The sequence below is a fragment of the Molossus molossus genome, unplaced genomic scaffold (assembly GCF_014108415.1).
Source record: "Molossus molossus isolate mMolMol1 unplaced genomic scaffold, mMolMol1.p scaffold_m16_p_7, whole genome shotgun sequence".
In the NCBI taxonomy this organism is placed as follows: Eukaryota; Metazoa; Chordata; class Mammalia; order Chiroptera; family Molossidae; genus Molossus; species Molossus molossus.
Genome location: NW_023425401.1, coordinates 2894852 through 2918385, shown reverse-complemented (window position 1 = coordinate 2918385; position 23534 = coordinate 2894852).

Genomic DNA, 23534 nt, shown 5'->3' with positions numbered 1-23534 from the left:
GATGGGTTCGCACCTGCTTCCTGACGCCAGGTGTCAGGAAATCTCATTCTATCACGTGCTCTTCTTCATGATCCCTTAGACATTCGTCTGAGCGATGTTTCAGTCACCTCTTCTTTGATCGTCTTAATTTTTTCTGATTACCTGAAGTTCTGGGAGAGTCTCGGGACATAGATCTCTTGTCATTTCCCATATTTTTGCACTTGAGATTTTTCTGCTTCAACACTAATTTTTTGTTCTCATCTTATCTCTTCCCGTTGTGCAGTACTAGTTGAGATGTCAGCATCGGACACATCTTTGGTCTCCTCTTTGGAGACGTGTTCTTGCTGGGAAAGCCGTTATACCATAATCTCATCCAAGCACGACAGACTGACTCCTACAGCGTTGAGCACACAGCTGGTTGCTTGACTTTGGGTGTGCAGTTGAGTTCTCTAGTCTTTGTTTCCTCATCTTCAAAGGCAGAGGCAACTACCCTGCAGGGTGTTGGTGAGGATGAGGGCGCTATGGTCTAAAACGCCTTTCAAACTTTTAATATAAAATGCATTTAATGGGTGATCCTAAATTTCAAGATGAATTTCTCACCGAGGGTTCTTTCTACAAACCGTTGTGCAGTGGCCAGTGGCTATCAGGTAAAGAAGTAGAGAGGTATTTGATCTCAATGTGTTCTATCGGCTCCTGTCTCTTTTCTGCACCCCAGTATCTTATTATCTCATGCTCCATATCCTCCCTCAGACCATAGCCTTTCACACTTTGGGGTTTTTCCTTCCTGCTTGATGTCCCCCTCATCATGTAGGCGACCAACCTGAAGAGCCTGACAGGTAGGCACCCTGCCAGCCCCGTGCCTGCGGACACACTGCCGCTGTCCCTGTCCCCGCTCTGAAATGCGGTGTCCGTCTAATGCCGGCCACGGCTGCCGGTACCGGTCTCCTCTGTGGACACGGCCCACAGTCCTTCACGCCCTTCCCCATGATCATTTCCATTTTTGTCTCCTGCTGCCAGGTTGCCTGGCAATGGAAACCTTAATGTCACAAAGGATGGAAAGTAATTCCAGTAAATCATATCTAACAGCTGTAGGCCCTTAATGACGCGCATGTTGTTTACTAGTCTTACTGGGGTGCCAATGTCCGCCTCACTGCGCGCTTCTCGAAGAGTCGGCCTTGCTTTCGTTGTCTTTGTGTGTATTTCTAGAGCTTAAAGATTTGAATTTTTAATTTCTTTTTCTTCATTTGGAAAAAGTCTTGTGCCATTCACCCATATGTTGTCTCTTTTCGTCACCCGGACATTGGAATGTCTCTCTGATCCTTTCCCCCGCTGGGCACCAGGAGCCCCATCCCAACAAAGCCGCCGTCCTGCGGAGACTGTTTCCGGCCCCGCCAACACCCACCACAATCACGCCGAGGGGAAGCCTTCATTTGTTCTTCGATGGCCGACAAGACGTCCTGCCCCAGTGAAGCCCTTCCTGGTGCCCGCGCCACACCTGGACATCAGCGATGTGCTCCCCGTATTTCAATCACATTCAGTGCACTTGTTCGTATACTATACATTTTAAAAACACACAGAAGTAAGAAATCTGACTAGGTGCTGAAAGTCATGCACTTAGACGGAGGGGCTGTGTTACTAGAAGTACCGCCGGACAGTCTTCGTGCGTACAATTAGCGTCTAAACCAACGCGCCCACCCTGCCCCGTACCCATAAATACACACTGGAGAAACCGAATGCCTTAGATTTGCTTCCAATACCCATGTTTCTATGCAAGAATTTTACATAGAGACTGTCAGCTCAACAGCTTCTCATCTTATCTCTTCCCGTTGTGCAGTACTAGTTGAGATGTCAGCATCGGACACGTCTTTGGTCTCCTGATTGATAATTGAGTGGACAGACACTGTGCTTATGGGTAAAACGTCCTCCCTGGGATGACCTGGGAGGTATCAGCCACTGCTTTTGACAAATCACCAGCTGCCTCTGCTCTGACAGGAAGTAGACACCCCTGCAGAGCACTTATCACTCAGGGAACGGGTCTGGGGTCCAGAAGGTCTTGCTCTGCCCTCGATGCCTGGCTGCTCACAGCCCTGGGCCTGGCCCCTTCCCATCCCCCTCCGCCTTCCGCAGGAGCAGGTCTATAAAAGGTCGGCGTGCTCTTCCCGTTGACACCAGTGTGTTGTTCCACCACACGCACCCCCTCTGAATGCACCCCAAACCCCTCGCCCTCCCCCAGCCCCGAACCAAGACAAAAACCCAAAGCAGCGTCCTGTCCCCGACCATCTCTCAGTGTGTGTGTGGCGTCATTGACCCGACATCCAAACCAGAGTCGGGGTGGCAGCTCATTCCGTTTCTGCGGGACGGTGACAACACAATGCACAAGGTAAACGACTGCTTATGTCAGCTAAGCAAGAAGCTGCTAGAATAGTGTTTTACCACTTATTACACACAAGACACTTTGGAAGGCACTGAAAACAGCATATGATTGTCAGAAACCATTTTGGACAAAAAAGTAAATAAACGAACCCCAGGGGGAAGCGGAACACATGGGAAGGGCCAGAGCCGTCCCGGGCCCCGAGGAGGTCAGCTGGGAGCCACAGCGACGGGGGCCAGTGTTGGGCTGTGGCTCGGACCCTCCTGTAGACGGTGACTTTCGCCTGGGCTGACTCAGAGTCTGATGTCGCCCATGTGCTCTCCTGACATGGCGCCCGAGGTTCTTCAGACCGCAGCGAACCTTCGAGGTCCTCAGAACTCAGAAGGTGGAGTTCAGTGCCACCAGCACCAAGCAGACTGCCCTGCGTCTCCAAGCGGGTCAGAGCTGTTCTCTCCGAGACAGACCGAAGAAGGAGCCACGGGCGGATGCAAGGTCACGAGAGGTAGAGAGAGAGAACGAGAGAGCGAGGAACATCTTTCTGTCACACTTACCGAAACCTGAGGACGGGGTCTGACCCATCGTCCTCAGTGCCCGCGCTCACCCCGTGGACAAGCGATGCACCAGGGGTGAGGCCCCGCCTGGTCGGCTGCGCTCGTCCGTAGCCGGGTGTTGTGCCTCCGCCCACCATGTCAGGCTGGAGCACAGAGGACAGGCTCCGAGGCAGGGCATTTGCAGAACGGCCAGGCCTGGGTGCATTGTGGGTGACGAGCCGCGGCCACTCTTCAGTACCCGGCTCTCACACGTCTGATTAGTCCCTGAAAACAAAACAGATAGGGTTTTTCTCGTATTCAAATAAGGAAACTGAGATTCAGAGAGATCTGAGGAACCTCTCTTGCATGGCTAATAACTAGTGGAGCAGAAATGTATTTCCAGGCTTTGTGATCCCCGATGATCGTGATGCTGATCACAGAGCCTTCGAGAGCTCAACCATCCGTCCCAGAAGGAAGAACACTCCTTCCTTAGCTGACTCGGGAGGGAGTCCGTGGCCACGTGAGAGCATATTCCTCTGCAGCCCCAGCTCTGGATGGCAGCATGTGAAAAGTATTGTACAGCAGATATAAAGAGTATTTAACCTGAGTGCTCAGCTATGCTCCCTGCTCGTCGCTCCGTTCTGATCCACAAGTATTCATTACGTAAACGTCTTGGGAGGCACATGTGTTCAAAGCATCATGCCTTCGCAATGCATTTACCCTGAGAAGAGATACAGTGATCCTTTCATTCCTTGAGTCTGACCTCCAGGAAAGATAAACGGACCTTCACAAAACCCTTGACATAACCTAACCTTCTAAGTGGAGGAGGAAAGTTGGATATGAGAAATAATTACTCTGGCACTTGGAGATAATGCAAGTGCGAGGCGCCACTTTCAAGCGAAGTCAAGTCAAGTGTGTGTCTGGGAGTGCTCAATGGACTTGTGGCAGTAAGAACACAGAAGCAGGTGAATGATAACTCTACTAAAAGAGAAACCATTACAAAAGCAGCAACGGTACCTGTTTGCTGTTTTGTTCTATCTCTTTTTCCAAGTGGTCAGCTCTCTTTCCTTGCAAAGAATTGTTAAGGACCTTCCGATTTCCAAGACACTCCTTCTCAGTATTTCCCCTGAGGAGCCTTCTGGTGAGCGAGGCTCCGTGCACAGCCCACGGTGCTTCTGCCGGGCTCTGGGCATCAGACGGGGCTCAGTCACGGCAATGGGGCTTCTGCCGGGCTCTGGGCATCAGACGGGGCTCAGTCACGGCAATGGGGCTTCTGCCGGGCTCTGGGCATCAGACGGGCTCAGTCACGGCAAAGGGCGCCCCGTTCGTGACTTGAACACTGACACATTCTTCTATCGACACCTGAGAATGCAGGACCTCTCTTGTCAGGTTTAGTGAATGATTTTAATGTCTTGTCCTGAAGATTGGTTGGTACAATACTGTATTTTTTTTAATGGACATAATATGACTTTATGTAAAACTGAAATTATTAGTGATTGCTCATTTGAATTCAAATGTTTTGTCTAAGTTATTATAATATGAAAATAGTGAAAGGGATTTATTTATTGAGGTGTGATGGACATGCAAAGAACTGTACATATTTAAAGTGTATAAGTTTATAAATTTTCACCTAGATATATATCCAAGAAACAATCACCACAACCAAAATAATGAACATATCCATTGTCCAAAAATGTTTCCTATGCCTGTTGGAAATAATTCCGGCCCCTCTGCACTGTTTATTGAAAAGGTCAGTATTTCTCCACTGAGTTACTTTTGGACTTTGTGGACAGTTTTACATATATGTGTGCATCTATTTGAAGACTTTATTTTATTTTCATTGACTTCTTTCTCTATTCTTATGCTAATACCTCAATTTTTTGATAACTGTAACATTATATTAAATTTTGAAATCATATGATTTTTAAAAAATCTTTTGACATGGTCAGTTACATCGATTGACTTTACAATGTTAAATCAACGTTATAATCATGAAATAAATCCGACTGCTGTGGTGTGTTTTTAAAAATATATTGTTGGATTCATTTCCTAAAATTTTCTTATACTACTTTGATTATATGTTTATCAGGAGCATCGTTCTCTAGGTTTTGTTTCTTTTATGTATATTTTTAATGGATTTTCTAGTCGCTATCAGAAAAGTCAGATTCATAGAAAGTGTTGGGATATAGTCTCTCCAATTTTCGTTTATTAAAAATATTTGGTAGCATTCCTCAGTGAAAATGTATGGGCTTAGACTTTTCATTTTTAACACAGGAATAGAAAGAAATATAAAAACATTCTATTTTATTGCTACTGTATTTGTTACTCCTAGATAAATACTGGTTTGCAGAGCTATGTTGTAATCTTGCAGTAACATTGGACACTTGCTACTATTTTACACTCCTGTTGAAGAATCTGATCATGACCTAAACCCACAGTTAAATGATGCAGGTACGACAGGGACTCTTAGAACTACAGACACCGGATGTTGGTACATATTATGTGTTGCTAGCCAGTGGCTTCCAAGCCCTTGCCTGGGGTCTCTGGTCAGTGCGCCCCGGTCCACAGCTCAGAGCACCTGCTAACGTCTCCCACACACCTGATTCGATGCCACGAGCCCACCGCCCGGGGCGTTGCCTGCAGACCAGCTGGAGCTGAATGCACTCCACGCCTTGGAGTTTCCCCAGCCGGAAGGCGGGCCTCAGAACCCTCAGGGCGGTGTGAGCATGCCCTAAGGGGACACGGGAGAGCCATCCCAGTCCTGAGAGCACTGCATCAGCGGACCTTCCGTACACTCGCCTGGGACCAGCGCCTTCGGTCCGCAGCGAGCGGAGCTTCTGCAGTTAGCTGAGCTGCAGCCGGCCCTGCTGTTTATACTCCGGACACCCTTGGACGCTGTCAAGTATGAAATACGCTCTAAAGGAAGGCAGAAAAGCAGCATGAATTTGGTGGGGAAGATTGGGCGCTGCCATGGCGGTAATCAGAAAATAAGCACCTTGTGTGGCTCATGAACGGGCACACGGCCAAGGCCCGGGCTTGTCGGCTGGGACACGTGTGCCCCCGCCACAGCTCAGAAGAGTGGAAACACCTCCTCCTTCCACGGTCCTTTGCTTCGTGTTTCTGCTCACTAATTTCGGTGCTTGTTCAAATACAAGCAACGGCCAGTTGTGGAAACTTTGATTATTTTTATTCTAAGATGACAAAGAGGAAGAAGCAGTGTATTCATCAATGTGTACAGACTACAATGTCCTTACTCCGCAGTGACCATCACTTAGAGGCGGTACCATTTCCTCACGTCTCACGACCATGTCCAGGTACTGAGAGTCAGTTTTGACAACTAGTGACACTCACAAACTGTACATAAAACTACAAATAAGCTCAAAGCTCCAACTGCTTCTATTTCTCTGTCCTCTCCTCTTCTATTCCATGCAAGTAAACATTTCACACGACACTATTTATTATTTAGCAGCTCGGCGTGGACACGGTCCATTTGCGGGGAAGTCCTAAGTGTGGCATTTTTCATTTCTTACTTTGCTTCAATGTGGGGGAATTTAATCTGTTTTCAATTATTCATTGTTTTCCCAGGCATTTGCTATAAAACTTTTTGAATTCATTTTTTTCTTTGAAAATCCTTTAAGAAGCGATCGCTTGCTGTTGTAAGAAATGATGGACACGTGGATCTGGAGCGGCCTTGCTGCTTTGCTGAGGGTCTGCTCCCTGGAGAACGCAGTCGGCGGCACACCACGGCCAGGACGGGCGTCAGACGACATCCACTTTGTCTAGCACTTCTCATAGAATGGACCCAAGATGCAACATTGTTTTGTATTACTATGGAAACGGTCGTCATTTTAATTTTTAAAAGATTTTCCTCCTAGGTATCAAAGCCATTATGTTATGAAAGACATCTTAAAGATACACAGTACCAAAGTACAGCAGTAATCGCATCTCTATTAGATAAACAGTAAGTACACAGAGATGATCTATAAGTACATACAGATGTAAAAGAACAACACATGTGCACATATGCAAAGTAACATACATGCACACGTTGTTGCATGACATGGTGCGGACGATTTCTCAAGTGACAATGTATGGTGGGCACTGAGACCTATCAGTGAGTGTCTTACTCAGCACTATTTTAAGGACTGTCTGGCATTCCATTTTTGGAGCTATCGTCATACCCTAGCCATTACCTGACCTTCACACGAGCTGTGCAGACGTTGAGCAGCACACATTGTGAGCAGCATACATTGTGAGCAGCACACATTGTGAGCAGCATACATTGTGAGCTGCACATATTGTGAGCAGCACATATTGTGAGCAATGTGCATTGTGAGCAGTACACATTGTGAGCAGCACACATTGTGAGCAGTACACATTGTGAGCAGCACACATTGTGAGCAGCACACATTGTGAGCAGCACATATGTGAGCAGTGTGCATTGTGAGCAGTATGCATTATGAGCAGCATACTTTGTGAGCAGCACACATTGTGAGCAGTGTGCATTGTGAGCAGCACATATTGTGAGCAGCATACATTGTGAGCAGCACATATTGTGAGCAGCATACATTGTGAGCAGTACACATTGTGAGCAGCATACTTTGTGAGCAGCACATATTGTGAGCAGCATACATTGTGAGCAGTACGCATTGTGAGCAGCATACTTTGTGAGCAGCACACATTGTGAGCAGCACACATTGTGAGCAGTGTGCATTGTGAGCAGCACATATTGTGAGCAGCATACATTGTGAGCAGTATGCATTGTGAGCAGCATACTTTGTGAGCAGAACACTTTGTGAGCAGCACACATTGTGAGCAGTGTGCATTGTGAGCAGCACATATTGTGAGCAGCATACATTGTGAGCAGTACGCATTGTGAGCAGCATACTTTGTGAGCAGCACACATTGTGAGCAGCGTGCATTGTGAGCAGCACATATTGTGAGCAGCATACATTGTGAGCAGTACGCATTGTGAGCAGCACACATTGTGAGCAGTACGCATTGTGAGCAGCATACTTTGTGAGCAGCACACATTGTGAGCAGCACATATTGTGAGCAGCACACATTGTGAGCAGCATACTTTGTGAGCAGTATGCATTGTGAGCAGTATGCATTGTGAGCAGCACACATTGTGAGCAGCACATATTGTGAGCAGTATGCATTGTGAGCAGTATGCATTGTGAGCAGCATACACTGTGAGCAGCACATATTGTGAGCAGCATACACTGTGAGCAGTACACATTGTGAGCAGCACACATTGTGAGCAGCACATATTGTGAGCAGTATGCATTGTGAGCAGCACGCATTGTGAGCAGCACACATTGTGAGCAGCATACATTGTGAGCAGTATGCATTGTGAGCAGCATACACTGTGAGCAGCACACATTATGAGCAGCATACACTGTGAGCAGTACACATTGTGAGCAGCATACACTGTGAGCAGCACACATTGTGAGCAGCATACACTGTGAGCAGTACACATTGTGAGCAGCATACACTGTGAGCAGCACACATTGTGAGCAGCATACACTGTGAGCAGCACACATTGTGAGCAGCATACACTGTGAGCAGCACACGTTGTGAGCAGCATACACTGTGAGCAGCACACGTTGTGAGCAGCATACACTGTGAGCAGCACACATTGTGAGCAGTGTGCATTGTGAGCAGCACATATTGTGAGCAGCATACATTGTGAGCAGTACGCATTGTGAGCAGCATACTTTGTGAGCAGCACACATTGTGAGCAGTGTGCATTGTGAGCAGCACATATTGTGAGCAGCATACATTGTGAGCAGTACGCATTGTGAGCAGCACACATTGTGAGCAGTACGCATTGTGAGCAGCATACTTTGTGAGCAGCACACATTGTGAGCAGCACATATTGTGAGCAGCACACATTGTGAGCAGTACGCATTGTGAGCAGTATGCATTGTGAGCAGTATGCATTGTGAGCAGTGTGCATTGTGAGCAGCACATATTGTGAGCAGCATACACTGTGAGCAGTACACATTGTGAGCAGCATACACTGTGAGCAGTACACATTGTGAGCAGCATACACTGTGAGCAGCACACATTGTGAGCAGCACACATTGTGAGCAGCACATATTGTGAGCAGTATGCATTGTGAGCAGTGTGCATTGTGAGCAGCACATATTGTGAGCAGCATACATTGTGAGCAGTACACATTGTGAGCAGCATACACTGTGAGCAGTACACATTGTGAGCAGCATACACTGTGAGCAGTACACATTGTGAGCAGCATACACTGTGAGCAGCACACATTGTGAGCAGCATACACTGTGAGCAGTACACATTGTGAGCAGCATACACTGTGAGCAGCACACATTGTGAGCAGCATACACTGTGAGCAGCACACATTGTGAGCAGCATACACTGTGAGCAGCACACATTGTGAGCAGCATACATTGTGAGCAGCACACATTGTGAGCAGCATACATTGTGAGCAGCACACATTGTGAGCAGCATACATTGTGAGCAGTACACATTGTGAGCAGCATACATTGTGAGCAGCACACATTGTGAGCAGCATACATTGTGAGCAGCACACATTGTGAGCAGCATACACTGTGAGCAGCACACATTGTGAGCAGCATACACTGTGAGCAGCACACATTTTTAGCAGCATACACTGTGAGCAGTACACATTGTGAGCAGCATACACTGTGAGCAGCACACATTTTTAGCAGCATACACTGTGAGCAGTACACATTGTGAGCAGCATACACTGTGAGCAGCACACATTGTGAGCAGCATACACTGTGAGCAGCACACATTTTTAGCAGCATACACTGTGAGCAGTACACATTGTGAGCAGCATACATTGTGAGCAGTACACATTGTGAGCAGCATACATTGTGAGCAGTACACACTGTGAGCAGCATACATTGTGAGCAGTACACATTGTGAGCAGCATACATTGTGAGCAGTACACATTGTGAGCAGCATACATTGTGAGCAGTACACACTGTGAGCAGCATACATTGTGAGCAGTACACATTGTGAGCAGCATACATTGTGAGCAGTACACACTGTGAGCAGCATACATTGTGAGCAGTACACATTGTGAGCAGCATACATTGTGAGCAGTACACATTGTGAGCAGCATACATTGTGAGCAGTACACACTGTGAGCAGCATACATTGTGAGCAGCACACGTTGTGAGTAGAACACGTTGTGAGTAGTATACACTGTGTTTCAGTGACAATTATCATCGGCACCTATGTACATAGACCCTTGCTTAATTCATTAGCGTAAATTCTTAAATGTGAAATTGCCAAATTATGATAAAAAGTGTCAGAAAAAGACAAACAACTGTGGCCTGTTTTGCTTTAGTGGGCATCATCCACAGGGGCACCACCGTGTCTGTAACATGCCCAGAGACCACCTCAGAGTGACAGGTTATTTGAAAACCAGAGGAAAGATTGTGAATGAAGAAGCTGCGTCTGCCTCCCGTCCTGTGGGTCCCTGTGAGCTGCCAGCCAAGCCCTCTCTCTGGCATGGCCTGTGCTAGCCCAGGGCACAGTGACACAGGGCAGAATCTGGGGGACGTAAATAATGCAAATCCATTTTCTCACAGTGCCAGGGGCTGGAATTTCAAGGTGCCACCACAGATATAGGTACCTATAGGTATTCTTTTAAAAAACAATTTTTTTTTATTCTCACCTAAGGACATTTTTGTACTTATCGTCAGATAGAGCAGGAGGGAGAGAGGGAGGAAGAGAGAGAGAAACTTGGACTGGCTGCCACCTACATGACCCCAAACGGGGCTGGGGACAAACTGCAACAGTGGTACGTGCCCTTAGCGGGAACCGAACATGGGACTCTACAGGTGTTCTTATAGGCACTGCAGGCTTCAGTGTCTGACGCCAGCCCTCTTCTTGGCTTGCAGTCACCTCCCGTCTGTGTTTTCACGAGGCAGAAAGAGATCATTAAAGAGAGAGAGGGAGAGGGAGAGAGAGAGAGAGAGAGAGAGAGAGGTCCTCTTCTTCAAGGACAGCGTCCTGTTTTGGAGGTGGGTTCCACACTTACAGCCTCTTCAGGTACCATCACGTAGAGGGTGACAGCTTCAATATACAAATTTAGAGGGGACACAATTCAGTCCATGACAAATGGACTGTATTTGTTTTTTTAAATACAAGAAGCCAAGGACATTAAAATCTGATTTCCACTATTTTCTGTCAGTAGGTCAAGAGCAATTATCAAGTCTCCATACAACTTAATTACTGTGCTTTAAAAAACGATACTAACATCCTTTAAAGTGTTGTACTGTCCTGAGCATCCCATGAAACAGACATGTACAGCGCTCCGGGCCTTGCTCCTCAGGGTCTTCTCCCTGCGCTCCGAGTGCATTCTTCCCTGCTCCCTTCTTCCCTTTTAGGATCTGCCTTGGTGTATATTTGGAGTATATGCTACATTCAACACTACATAGTCAGAGATTTGTTTCATCAAAGGTTTGATCTCCACGACATAAAAGATCACACTCTTTTCAAAAATAAGAAACAAATGAGAAGCTTACAAAGAAGTTAAGAAAAAAAAACATTTAAAGGTACTTATTTAGTACACATTTTTGGAAGTTAAGCATAATATATCATGAATGAGTATAGTTTAAAATAAACTTGATTCTAGGTGTTCAAATCAATTGAAATTTTGCTAATTAAACAGAAAGACCCTAAGCATAGTGCTTATGTTAGTGAGTGTGTGTGTGTGTGTGTGTATTTTGGCTGTGTCCTTGCTTCCAGAGACCCCCCTGAATATGTCCAAAGAAAGCAACTCAGCCCTAGCTGGTTTGGCTCAGCAGTTAGAGCTTCGGCCTGCGGTCCAGAGAGACCCGGGTTCCATTCCCACTAAGGGCACGTACCTCGGTTGCAGTTTGTCCCCGGCCTTTGTGGGTCATGCGGGAGGTAGCCACTCAATGTGTCCCTTTCACGTCAATGTTTCTCTCTCTCCTTCCCACTCTATGTGAACAACAACAACAAAAAAGAACGCAACTCAAATATTGTTTAATAATTGCCATCACAGGACACCTACAGGAAGGTGAGACACTCCTGCCATCATTCTGGGGGTGCCCCCTGGAGGAATTGCAGATGGAAGACACCTGAGTTGGATCAAACATTCTCCTTCGACACCCCAAATTGGGTGGGACTTTCTCCTTTGAGAGAGCGTCATGGTGTCAGGGAACATATGTGCCAGAGACCTGGGCCTGGGGAGACCTCCCTCGTTCCAGCCTGAATTCTCAAGGAACGGCTAAGTAAGTACTCAGTGCCTGCACCGGGTCGGTTAGGGTTTTCTGCGTAACAAACCACTCGGAACGGGGGTCTCGCAACCGCATGTCGTATTGTGTGTTTAGCACCCCACCTCGCTTGTTTTAAATCGGTCAGTGTAAGCAAAGATGTGTCGCTCACGTGGCTACTAATGTGGCAGGCAATTCCTTTGGTTCAATTGTCCCCTTTACATACATTTGTCTTATATTCTTAAAAAAACGCCAGCATGGAGTACAATCGATCTGCTTTCGTGGTAACCCAGCGAGGGTAGCGGAGTAGGTCTCAAGGCACAGGAGGAATCACACCCACTTTTACCAGCACTTCGTCCATCCGCACACCCTTCCGGAAGCTCCGATGTTTCGGGGAGAACGAGCACCCCGTGTTCAGCTGTGGCTACAGAGGTCCGTGACGAGGATCAAAGGCGTCTCAGTGTGACACCAGGGAAAGACAAGAGCACCTTTTTTTTTTCCCGTTTTCTCCCGTCTAATCTCTCAGCTCGACACCAGCTGTCTTCAGCTTCACCTTTTTCACCCCCAGATCAAAAATGTGGCTCAGCTCGCAGGAACGCCCACCGTCGCTGGGTTTGCTTCCCCCATCGGTTCCTCTGCCTCCCTCACCGTGGGCTCGGGCACCACGGGGCCACCAGCTTGCCGCTGGCGCAGGGACCCGGGCTCCGCGACGCCTGTGACCATGGGGTGTGCGGTGAGACAAGCGAAGCTTTTGCAACAGTGACCTTGAACCTGGAACCGAGACACACTCTTCACGCAGCTCCTCAGGGCTGCAGGTGGTCCAGCCCTGCTCGCTGACCGCTGGTTCCTTCCCGCTTTTGAAGGCTGAGTCAGATCTGGGTAGACTGGTCAGATCTGGGTAGACTGGGCGTGGACCCATGAACGGAAAGAGAAAACAGAAAAAGCTGGCTAGATAAAAATGTGAAAGAAACAGATGATGAACTAGGGACACGCCGTGTCTTATTTACCCACTGGATAAAACGGGGGTCACTGAGGAAAGGGTTTGAGGGTGACCCTGAGGTCAGTGCCAAGGATGGGTTTGCAGGAGGATGCTGGCAGCCCCGAGGGGGGCTGGGCTGCCATTGCTCTGTCCCAGAGGAGAGATTACGGGTAAACCAGAAAGCTAAAACCTGTCAATGAAAAAAAAACAAAAACAAAACCTGGAGGCAGGAAAGGATGAGCAGACTGAATGGCACAGTTCTGAGGAACAGAATGAAGTTCCCCAGAGGCCTTCGGGGTCGACTCGTGTGACAGTCCCGCTGGGATTTACTGAGATGCCAAAGGCAGGTGAAGTTGACTGGCCACAGACAGTGAGACAGTCAAGGATGTCCCTTGAGCCTGAAGCAGTAAGGGACATGCAAACAGAGGGCTGAAGTCAAGGTCCTATGTCAAAGGCGCGGGGTCAAACCTAGACGCAAATTCGCGCCTGTGACCTGGGCTCCTGGGTGACCTGTGAAATAAGCAAATCATCCGTGATGAAGGGGATTGGGTGGGTTTTGCAGCCTTAGGAAAGTGAGGCGTGAGTTTGAATCAGCTCAGTGATTCCTTCTCAACCCACCAGGAAGGACATTGGGCCCCAGCTGCTCCCACTAAGGACAGCGTGAGAGGGGGCGGCAGGGCCGAGGACCGTCCAGGGCCGGAGCCCCGCTCCTGGCAGCCGGCTCGGGGCCTCTGCACCCGCCGCCCGGCAGAGCCCAGCCACTCCCAGACCTGCCCGCGGTCTGACACGCTCCCCCTACTTATTTTTCTAAAACAAAAGAATTAATTTTCTTTCTTAAATGCCTATGTCTTAACAATCATAAAAATGTTCGTGCATTATAAAACTTCTGAGATATCATAGTTATTACAAATTAAAAATATTAGGAAACCATGTTCAATTTACTTAGGAAGAAATTAATGGCCCATCAGAAAATGGAGTTACTGTTATTAGTGCCCTTATTCTGTCCCTCTAAACACCCCTGTCCCCCTCACACTGGCCTCAACTCCAGTTTTCGGAGCATCGGGTCGTTCTCCCTTGATCCTTCACAAGGGTTGCTCCCAATAAACTTCTTGCTTCGATGTGTGTTGGTGCCTGGTTCTCCGAGGACCCAAAAGAACACAGTGGGTGAAGGAAAGGGAGGCCCTCGTTCAGATGTGGGGTCCCAGCGGGATGTGGGGTTGTAGCGGACACCGGCCGTCGGAAGCCTGCAGGGGGGCTCCGTGTCCCTGGGTACACTTGTGCCTACTTGGGAACATGCCACCCTCCCTGCTTATAATTATATGGCTCAGATTCACATCTGCTTCTCTAAAAACACACACATTTCGAAATGCCAGGTGGTGAGAGTCATTGATTTTTCACCATCAGACTCCCTGCCTCCCCGGAGCCTTGGGACACACGGAAAGGCCGAGTTTTGGAGCGAGGTCACGAGTTCAGAATAAAGAAATCTGAGGCTCGTGTGTGTTTCACTGTTGCAGACAGAGAATGGATGCTCGGTTAGGAGAATATTTTCAGTACATTTGTGCGCCCAGGGATGGCGAGGGAACAGAAACATGTTCTTTTTGCGGATTCCTCCAGTTTCCGGGCTGTGTCAAATTTATTAAGTAAATTACCAGCGTACTCATTTGTTTTGACCCTTCAGCTGAGTAGTAACACACTTCGCACGTCCATGGAAGAGGTGTTGTGTCAGGCAGGCTTGGAGCGCTTCATCGACACTATGTGTTTGTGTGTGTTCTCACGCGGGGCTGTTTTCTTCCTACGGTGGTCGTGAGTGATGTCAATCCATCCCCCCTGTCTCCTCTTGGACGGAGGCTGCACTTCCTGGCCCCTCTGTGCTGCTGCGAGTCGCCTAATTGCAGCCAAGGTGATATGAGCGGCTGTGGACACCCCAGTTTCTGGGCAGGTCACCGAGCTGACCACGGAGGAGCCTCAGCCTCTGCTTCGGCCTCCATCATGAGCTGTTGCCCACAGGGGCTGTTTGCAGCGGGCTCTGGGCTGAGGAACGGAAGCAGCCCCCGTGGCCCCAGACACGCGGAGGGAGACATGCGCCTTTGTGAGCGTAAACCTTGGCGACCCCAGGACTTTTGTCCTTGCTGCTGGGGGCCCTGTGCCAGACATGTCCGCGAGGGCACAGAGACAGGACATCGCGTGGGCGCTGGCCGCAGGGGGCCCCGCTTTTGGCAAACTGTCAGTTGCGCATCGTGAGCTTGTACAAGGGCCGCTGTCCTCAGACTTGCAACGAGGTGGGCGCAGCACTAAAATGGCCTGAAGGCCACCGCTCGGGGGCAAGGATGGGCAGGCGCTTCGCAGTGAGGAGGGGACAGGAGAGTGATGGCAGGACGTCCCCCGAAAACAACCAAAACCTGGAGCACGTCTGCCACAAAGTGAGATACCCCGAGATCCAGTGAACACAGTACAAACGTGCATGTCCACGCTGCAGTAAGGCGAGTCACCTAACTCCGGGTACAGCATGCCCTGAACCCACATTTAGATATTAGGTTTCCTTTTCGAGTGGTTAAACTCTTTGTAAGAATTGCTATTTCATAACTTTTATTTATTTTTAGTGATAATTCAAAGTTAAAAGAAAAAGATTTCTTCCTATTTAACAGAAAATATAAGTTTCATAAAAATATGAGGAAAGTATGTTGTAGAAGTATAATTATTTTAATTTAAGTAGGGACATTATCATTAATATGGACCCATTCTACACCTGCATAAATTTAAGATGTGTTATAGGATCCCAGGGATCTTATTTTAACATACATCTTGGCCTATTTGGCTTTTCATTATCCTAGAAATTATTTTATCTTTACTCATGGATTATGGCTAACCATGTTAAAAAAAAAATGCCTAAGATACAAATAAAATTTAATTACCTACAATGATGCAATGATATTTTATCACCCTTTACTTTTTTAATTGGGCTGTCCAAAATATTTCATCCTGAAAACATGGTTTGCATCGCCCTTTCGTTAACGGAATTCACTGAACACATGTGAGAATTCGATTTTTAGAATAATTCCCCCATATGGCAGCAGAGGCTCTCGAGTGTTCTCGGTACTCTGCTATTGGATTAATGAAAGTGCAAATGTAAACACACCTACTGGCCAAGGCAGACTGCTCACCGGGTCTCCGTGGCCGGAGTTTCCGTCCCCTGCGGAGCCCCTGCCCCCGGATATCGGACATCGCAAAGCTTCCTTCTCCACTGTGAGCCTCTGCTCAGCGAACGTGTGAACCCCCACCCCAGGCAGCACGTGACTCTGCTCTCTCCTCGCTCCCTTTGCAGCCACTCGCCCTGGCTCCTCGCCTCTCCCCGCCCTCCGGGTCAGCCGGGCCTGAGAGACTCCCCTGCAAACACGTCTACGTGTGAGTATCCACCTGCCCGCCATTCGCTGTGGGCCGTCACCACCGTCCTTCAGCAAGAGACTGGGTCCCCTAACCACCACCAGGTCCATGGCTGGCTCTGGTCCATCGCTCTCGTGGCAGCCGGCGCAGTGATGTGTAAAAGCAAACCCAGCCCTGGCCGGTTGGGCTCAGCAGTTGGAGCGTTGGCCTGCGGACCAGAGAGTCCCTGGTTCGGTTCCCGCTAGGGGCACGTACCAAAACAAAACAAAACAAAACAAAATGTAGTCACAATATTCTCTTTTTTAAAATATTTCTTCTTTATTGATTTTTTTTTTTTTTTTTTTTAGAGAGAGAGGAAGGGAGATGGAGAGATAGAAACATCGATGAGAGAGAACATTGACTGGCCGCCCCCTGCAAGCCCCCCACTGGGGATTGGGCCCACCACCTGGGCATGTGCCCTGACCAGGAATCGAATCGGCGACCTCTTGGTGCCTATGTCAACTCTCACTCAGTGAGCCACACTGGCCCGTCAATATTCTCTTAATTTTGACATCTGCATAGTCATTCAGAGTGTCCTTAAAATAAAGTCGACATTTAATACACTGTCACCCTATGAAGGGGACCCACCTATTTTCCCTGCCTCACTGCGTCCCACGTTGCTGTTGTGTTAGGCCCACAGAGCAGTCCCAGCCCTGTCTGAGTCACCCCGGTGCCCTTGAACCAGCTTGTCTCGAGGCTGGTACCGTCGAGTCTTGTTTCAGTATTTATATCCTCAGGGAGGAGTTTTCTACCATTTAACCTAAAACAGAACCTCCTGAAGGACCCCTATATTATCTGTGCCCCAGGGCCTCATTCATTGTGCTTTTCACCTGGATTACTAGCTTGCGAAGGTTGTATGTTGCTGCTCATTGTCTGGTTCCTTCTCTCCTCCAAGGCCACAGACGCTCTGGGAGGACGTGGACGAGCAGATCTGCCTTCTCCCTGTCACATAACTCGAAGCCCCGGGCAGGGCCAGGCACACGGTGGCTGCTGGAGGAACCCCCGTGCGACCACCCTCGGTGTCCGCGGGCAGCTCCCGTGGTGATGAGTGATGCGATTTGCAAAGGGGACCAAAGCCTTGTTGCCAGCAATCAGTTTTGCTCAAGGAAAATGAATTATGCTAATCAAACCGGGAGGTTACAAAGTCAGCTTCTCCTTCCCAGTACAAAAAATGGCCTCCTCTTTCTAGCGTACATTTAAAAAAATGTTCCTTATTGATTTGAGAGCGAGAGGGAGGGAGAGGGAGAGAGAAATAGAAACATCGATGAGAGAGAACATCGACTGGCCGCCTCCTGCACGCCCCCCACTGGAGCTCGGGCCCACAACCTGGGCAGGTGCCCTGACTTGGAATCGAACCAGCGACCTGTTGGTGCAGGGTCGACGCTCAGCCACTGAGCCACACCGGCGGGGCTAGCATACATTTTTAAAAGCATATTACTTGTCTTTCTTTTTTTTTTCTTGTCCAAGGTGAAAGTCTCATATACTGAGTTCTAAGAACATTTCTTCACACTTTTCAATAGGAGACTTCTTTGGTAAGTAGGATCCTAAATGGAATTGGGCTCGTTTTGCATTCCTAGGTGGAAAATAAAGCCAAACAGTAACAAACATTTTTAAAATGAGTGCAAAGGACGCCCAGGTTAGGAGCTGTGCGCACGGGTGTCCGGCGTGAACAGGACGGGGCTGCATGAAGAAGAGGGCGCGCAGAGGGCACTGCCGCCTGACTCTCCCCAGGAGAGTGGGGGGAATCTGGTGTGTGCGCTCCACTGCGATTCATTCACCGTTCACCTCCTGCCTCTGCTAGTAAATACGGACTTAACCAAAGCCACCGTCACTCCTGCCGTGCAAACAGAAGGAAAGCGCAGTGCGCACTTCGCGAGCTCCGTGTGAACATGTAGAATGTAGCCGGCACGCGGCTCCGCCCTCCTAGACGTGCTGGGCGTGTTCCCCTTCCACGCACCCGGAAAGCCTAGGGCTGCCCCCCGTCATCGCCATGAGATGAATGAGAACTAAATCTTGGCAAGTTAAAACACATGCTTTATGAAAATCAAAATCAGCTGGAGTCCACCTACACGGTGACATAGAAGGGCTTTGAGCGTCCCCCTCCCTCGGACACACCGAATATGCATGACACACAGAGTAAATTTCTATGAGACCCAGACACTGGCTCAGCAACCTCTGCACAGGGAGGGGAGGGAGGGAGAACGCCCACACGGGAGTGACCAGGACAGGCGGAGACGCCTCGCTGTCACCTCACTGCCTGCACAGCGCCTTCCGACCCTCCAGGAGCCCTTGGCTCCCAGCTTCTCCCCGCGGAGGGGAGGGTTTGACCTCAAAGGTCCCCGGAGAGACGGCCCCTCAGACACCTAATCTGAAAGCCAGGTGAGTGTGCAGGGGACCCGCGGACGACGGCAGACACAGAAACCGTCCTCACCAAGCACGTGGAATCTCGGTGGCCGCCCCCGTGGCTCCCCGGGAAGCAGCAGGCAAAGGCACCCTCTCCCAGTCTTCCCGAGAGGCGACCAGGCACCGAGGGCTGGGCTGGGACCCTCCCTAGGGACTGGGAGGCAGCAGGTGATTCTGCCGCATTCTCCTTCAGTCCTTGCACATAACCAGCTTCTCCCTGGAAGGCGTGTGTATATATTATCCAGACAAGGACAGATGCCGGATGGTATCCCTTATATGTGAAAATTAAAACAAAAAGCTTAGACTGATGGAAACGAAAAGTAAAACCGTGGTCGCCAAGGCTGGGGGTGGGGGATAGAGAGGCTGGTAAAGGGTACACCCTTTAAGTTGTAGGTCAGCAAGGCCTGAGGCTCTGACCTGTGCCATGGTGACTGTCGTCGATGACACCGTGCTGTGTACTTAACATGTCCCGAGACGTGGAACGTAAATGTTCTCACAAATGAAAGGTAACTATGTGAAGCGATGGACGTGTTCATTGACTCAGAGTGAGGACTCTTTCTACAGCATGTAGCTGTAACAAATCGCCATGCTGTATATTTTAAATATCTTAAAATTTTATTTATCCATTGTACCCCAGCAAAGCTGAAGAAACACAACCAAAAACGAATTAGCCAACTCATGCGCTCATCACTTGTGATGAGAATTTTTATCCCACAGTTGTGGCTGTTTCTTTCACTATTTCAGGGCTTGATACTTTCTCATGGAGCTTTGGAAAGTATATATGAGCCTGGCCGGTTTGGCTCAGTGGTCAGAGCATCGGCCCAAGGACTGAAAGGTCTCGGGTTCGATTCCAGGTCAAAGGCATGTATCTGGGTTGCAGGTGTCCGTGGTCCTGGTCGGGGTCATTTGGGAGGCGACCAATGGATGTGTCCCTCTCACATCGATGTTCTTCTTCTTCCCTCCCTTCCTTCCAGTCTGTCTAAAAAATCAATGAAATAATATCTTCAGGTGAGGATTAACCAAAAAAAAGGAAAGAAAAGTGTATATGAATAAGTTCCATCCTACAAACGATAATTAATAGATTTGAAATTGTCTTTTTGAAGCTGAATGTTTTAAATGCACCACAGGGAATTTCAATGTACAGCCAGAGTTGAAAATCATTATTGTAGTGAAAGAACATAATCAGTGTCTTGGGTCTCATCACAAGAGGGTAAGAGTTTAATCCACTTTCCTCTCACGTATTGAGAAAGAGACTGTTTGAGTGATGCATACACACTGAGGACCTTCCCAAGCTCAGCCCTCCTGGGAAGGGACGGAAGAAGGCGGACCTCGGCGTCTAGTCTGGGCTGCATGTCCGTGCTGCCCCAAGTCAGTGTGCGAACCCCAACCCGGCAGAATGGCATTGGTTAGGGCTGGAGCTTAGTAGACCATGGGGTGGGATGAATGTATTTGCTTATGAGGACATGAATTTCGGGGGCCAGGAGAGAAACGTAAAGGCTTACATGTTTGTGTCCCCACGGGGTTCATAGGATGACACTCCAACCCCAGTGCAGTAACACCGGGCGGTAAGTAGGTCACGAAGGTGAAGCCCTCCTGATGCGACTAGTGTTCTTACAGGAGGAGGAGCAGGCAGTGTGGCCTTCTCTCTGCTCCGGGCCACGTGAGGGTCAGGAGGGGGTGACCACGGACACAGCAGGAGGGGAAGGCTCCCCGGACCGGCGTCTGTGTGACAGGTGGATCCCTACTGCCTAAGTCCGAGTCTAAGGGCCCTGCTGTGGCCGCCAGCTCACTCGGACGACAGCTCCTGCCTGGACCGAGGGACCCACCCCTGCTCTCTCCGTTGAAATATTTAACTACTTTTCATCTTCTCCTTAAATAAAACTGCAGTTGTATCTTCACCTGTTTATACTTTGGGTTATTTTGTTCCTTTGCGACAGCAGATAGCTACAATGGCGCTGTATTAAAAATAAGTTGCTTGAATTTTAATTGCCCCTAATATTTTTATAAAAGGTAATATTTCTCACTTTAACAACTGAATTGAGGCAGAACTACGTGATCACTGAAGAGAATTTGGAGACTAAATCAATTGGGTGAAAGTGAAAATGAACAGAACCCCTTGCTCCTGCCGAGGGTTTGGTCTAGTCCAGCATTTCTGCCGGGAACTATTCTACCCCCAGAATTATAATTGTCTGGGCTTAGATTTCTGAATGATCTATCAAATCCTGACTGAAATGTACTTTTCCCAAATAAAGTTCTGTTCCTACTAGGCATTGTGTGCCCACAATGAAGAGCGATCGTCCACCGTGGGCTGCAGGGAAACACCAACCCCCCGATGCAGCTAGGACAGTGGCCAGCGAGGTGAGGCTCCCGGAAATGATGACTGTCTCCGGCCTGCTTACTGTGCACACTGTCACAGATGGTCCCCCCCCTCGTGCCCTCCCCCCACCCCACCCCCCGCCTTCCCTTCCCCCGCCTTCCCCACGAGGCTGCCGGTGCCCACGGGCTGTGCACACACGTGCTTGCTCGGGGTGCTCAAAGCCCTGGAAGGCGTTTCTGCGCACACCGCAGGGTGCTTGCTTGCGTTTTATGTTTTGCTTTTAATTTTCTTTCATCTTCTATAAAGTTGGATTCTTCTCCTTCTTCTCTTTCCCCTTTGCCGTTCTCTCCACCTCTGCCTCCTGCTTCCCCTTCCTGTCCACCTTCAGTTCAACTCATACATGTGATACGTGTCCCTTACCTGGCAACATTTGTCTACTTCCTCACATGTGGAAAACATGCCCAGACACAGCATTGTCATTCTGTGTGTGTGTGTGTGTGTGTGTGTACATTCTCTCTCTCTCTACACACACACACACACACACACACACACACTCTGTATCTAAACTCTAGCATTTAGTCCTTTAGTTCAGGACCAGTATCTGCTTGCTGTATAAATAATAAGATTTTCCCTTGTGTATATGTACTCAATTAAATATATTTTTCCTTTTTAAAGTAAAGTTCTCCATTTTTCTAGCATTGTTGACAGCACTCGATCCATCCCTTTTCCCGAGACTGTGACTTGTACCGGAGGGTCTGGTTCAGGTCCCAGTTTGCATCTCACAAGCAATGAACGAGCAGACAGAAGTCTGCCCACACGGAGGGGCCCAGTGGGATAACAGATAACAACAAGCTCCGCCCACCGCACAGAGGCTGAGAAGCAGGAATACTGAGCAGCAGGGAGAAAGCATGGAACGCGGCTAGACGCCTTTAGGTCAGGGGTCAGTGAACGCTTACGGAGAAAGTGATCTTTGTCAACAGAAAGGAGAGGAGGGAGCAGCCAGGAAGATTCCCGGACCGTGGAAGGCACAGAGGTCAGTCAGTGCAAAGGCCCTGATGTGGATGTTTGCATTGTGTGTTGAAGGGACAGCAGGAAAACCGAGTGGCTGGGCCAGTGAGTGGCATTAGGAGAAAACTCAGAAAACTGAGAATGAGGTAGATCACACCGGATTCTGGTGACTTTTTTGTTTGAGTTGGTCCACCTCTGAGGTGGCCTAAGCTGTTCAGAATCACAAAATGTTACATGTTTAAAAGACCCCTATGGTCCGGCCAGTGTGGCTCCGTGGTTGAGGGTCGACCCAGGCACCAAGAGGTCCCGGTTCGATTCCCGGTCAGGACACATGTCCAGGTTGTGGGTCCGATCCCCAGTGGGGTCATGCAGGAGGCAGCCAGTCAATGTTCTCTCTCATCGATGTTTCTATCTCTCCCTCTCCCTTCTCTCTCTCTAAAATCAATAAAGGAAAACAATTTAATAAAAAAAAAGACCCCTCTGGCCACTAGGTTGAAAGTAAATGGGATGGGCACAAGGACAGACAAAGGAGTCACTTAAAAACCTGTTGCAAGAATATACCTAGACCAGCGGTTACAGATGAGGTGAGATGTGGCTCAACGCTGGTTTTATTTGAAAGGAGGTGAGTTAGAATTTCTTGATCAACCTGATGGTAAGTAGTCTAAGTAGACAACGGATACGTCAATGCTCACCCTGATGTTCTTATTCATTGATCAGCAGACTTACTTGAGTACTTCTGGTAAGGCAGAGTTCAACATCCCACCTTTGGGCGAGTCTAACTAGTAAAAGCTTATATTGAACGCGAATCTATTCACCTTCTTCCAGTGTGTTCTGAGCGAGACATCAGTGCTGCCGAGGAAAAGGAGAATGTCATTTCCCCACCTGTTCCCGAATGACTGCCCTTACGGGTCTGCTTCTCCTACTCACTCTCATACCCTTACCACCGACTTCCCTACGTCTCCTACGGCATAACTTAAAGCCATTTCAGGTTTTTATTACCAATTCTGATTCTATCCCCAAGCTTCTCTCTCTCTTTAATGAGCCAAACCCTGATATAATGGGATAGTAGTGGGACTGTTCGATTTGGCTAGAGTAGAATGGAATTTTCATCCACTTCACTCTACCTCACTAGTAAAGTAGTCAGATCGGGTACTTGCTTTTCAATACCTACATCTCACTGTTGTTTGATTCCTAGCTTCCTCTCAGCACAGGGAGCACAGTGTTTGGAATGGAGAAGTGACATTTTTTCTCAGTATGTAGTCTTTTGTCTTGTGCA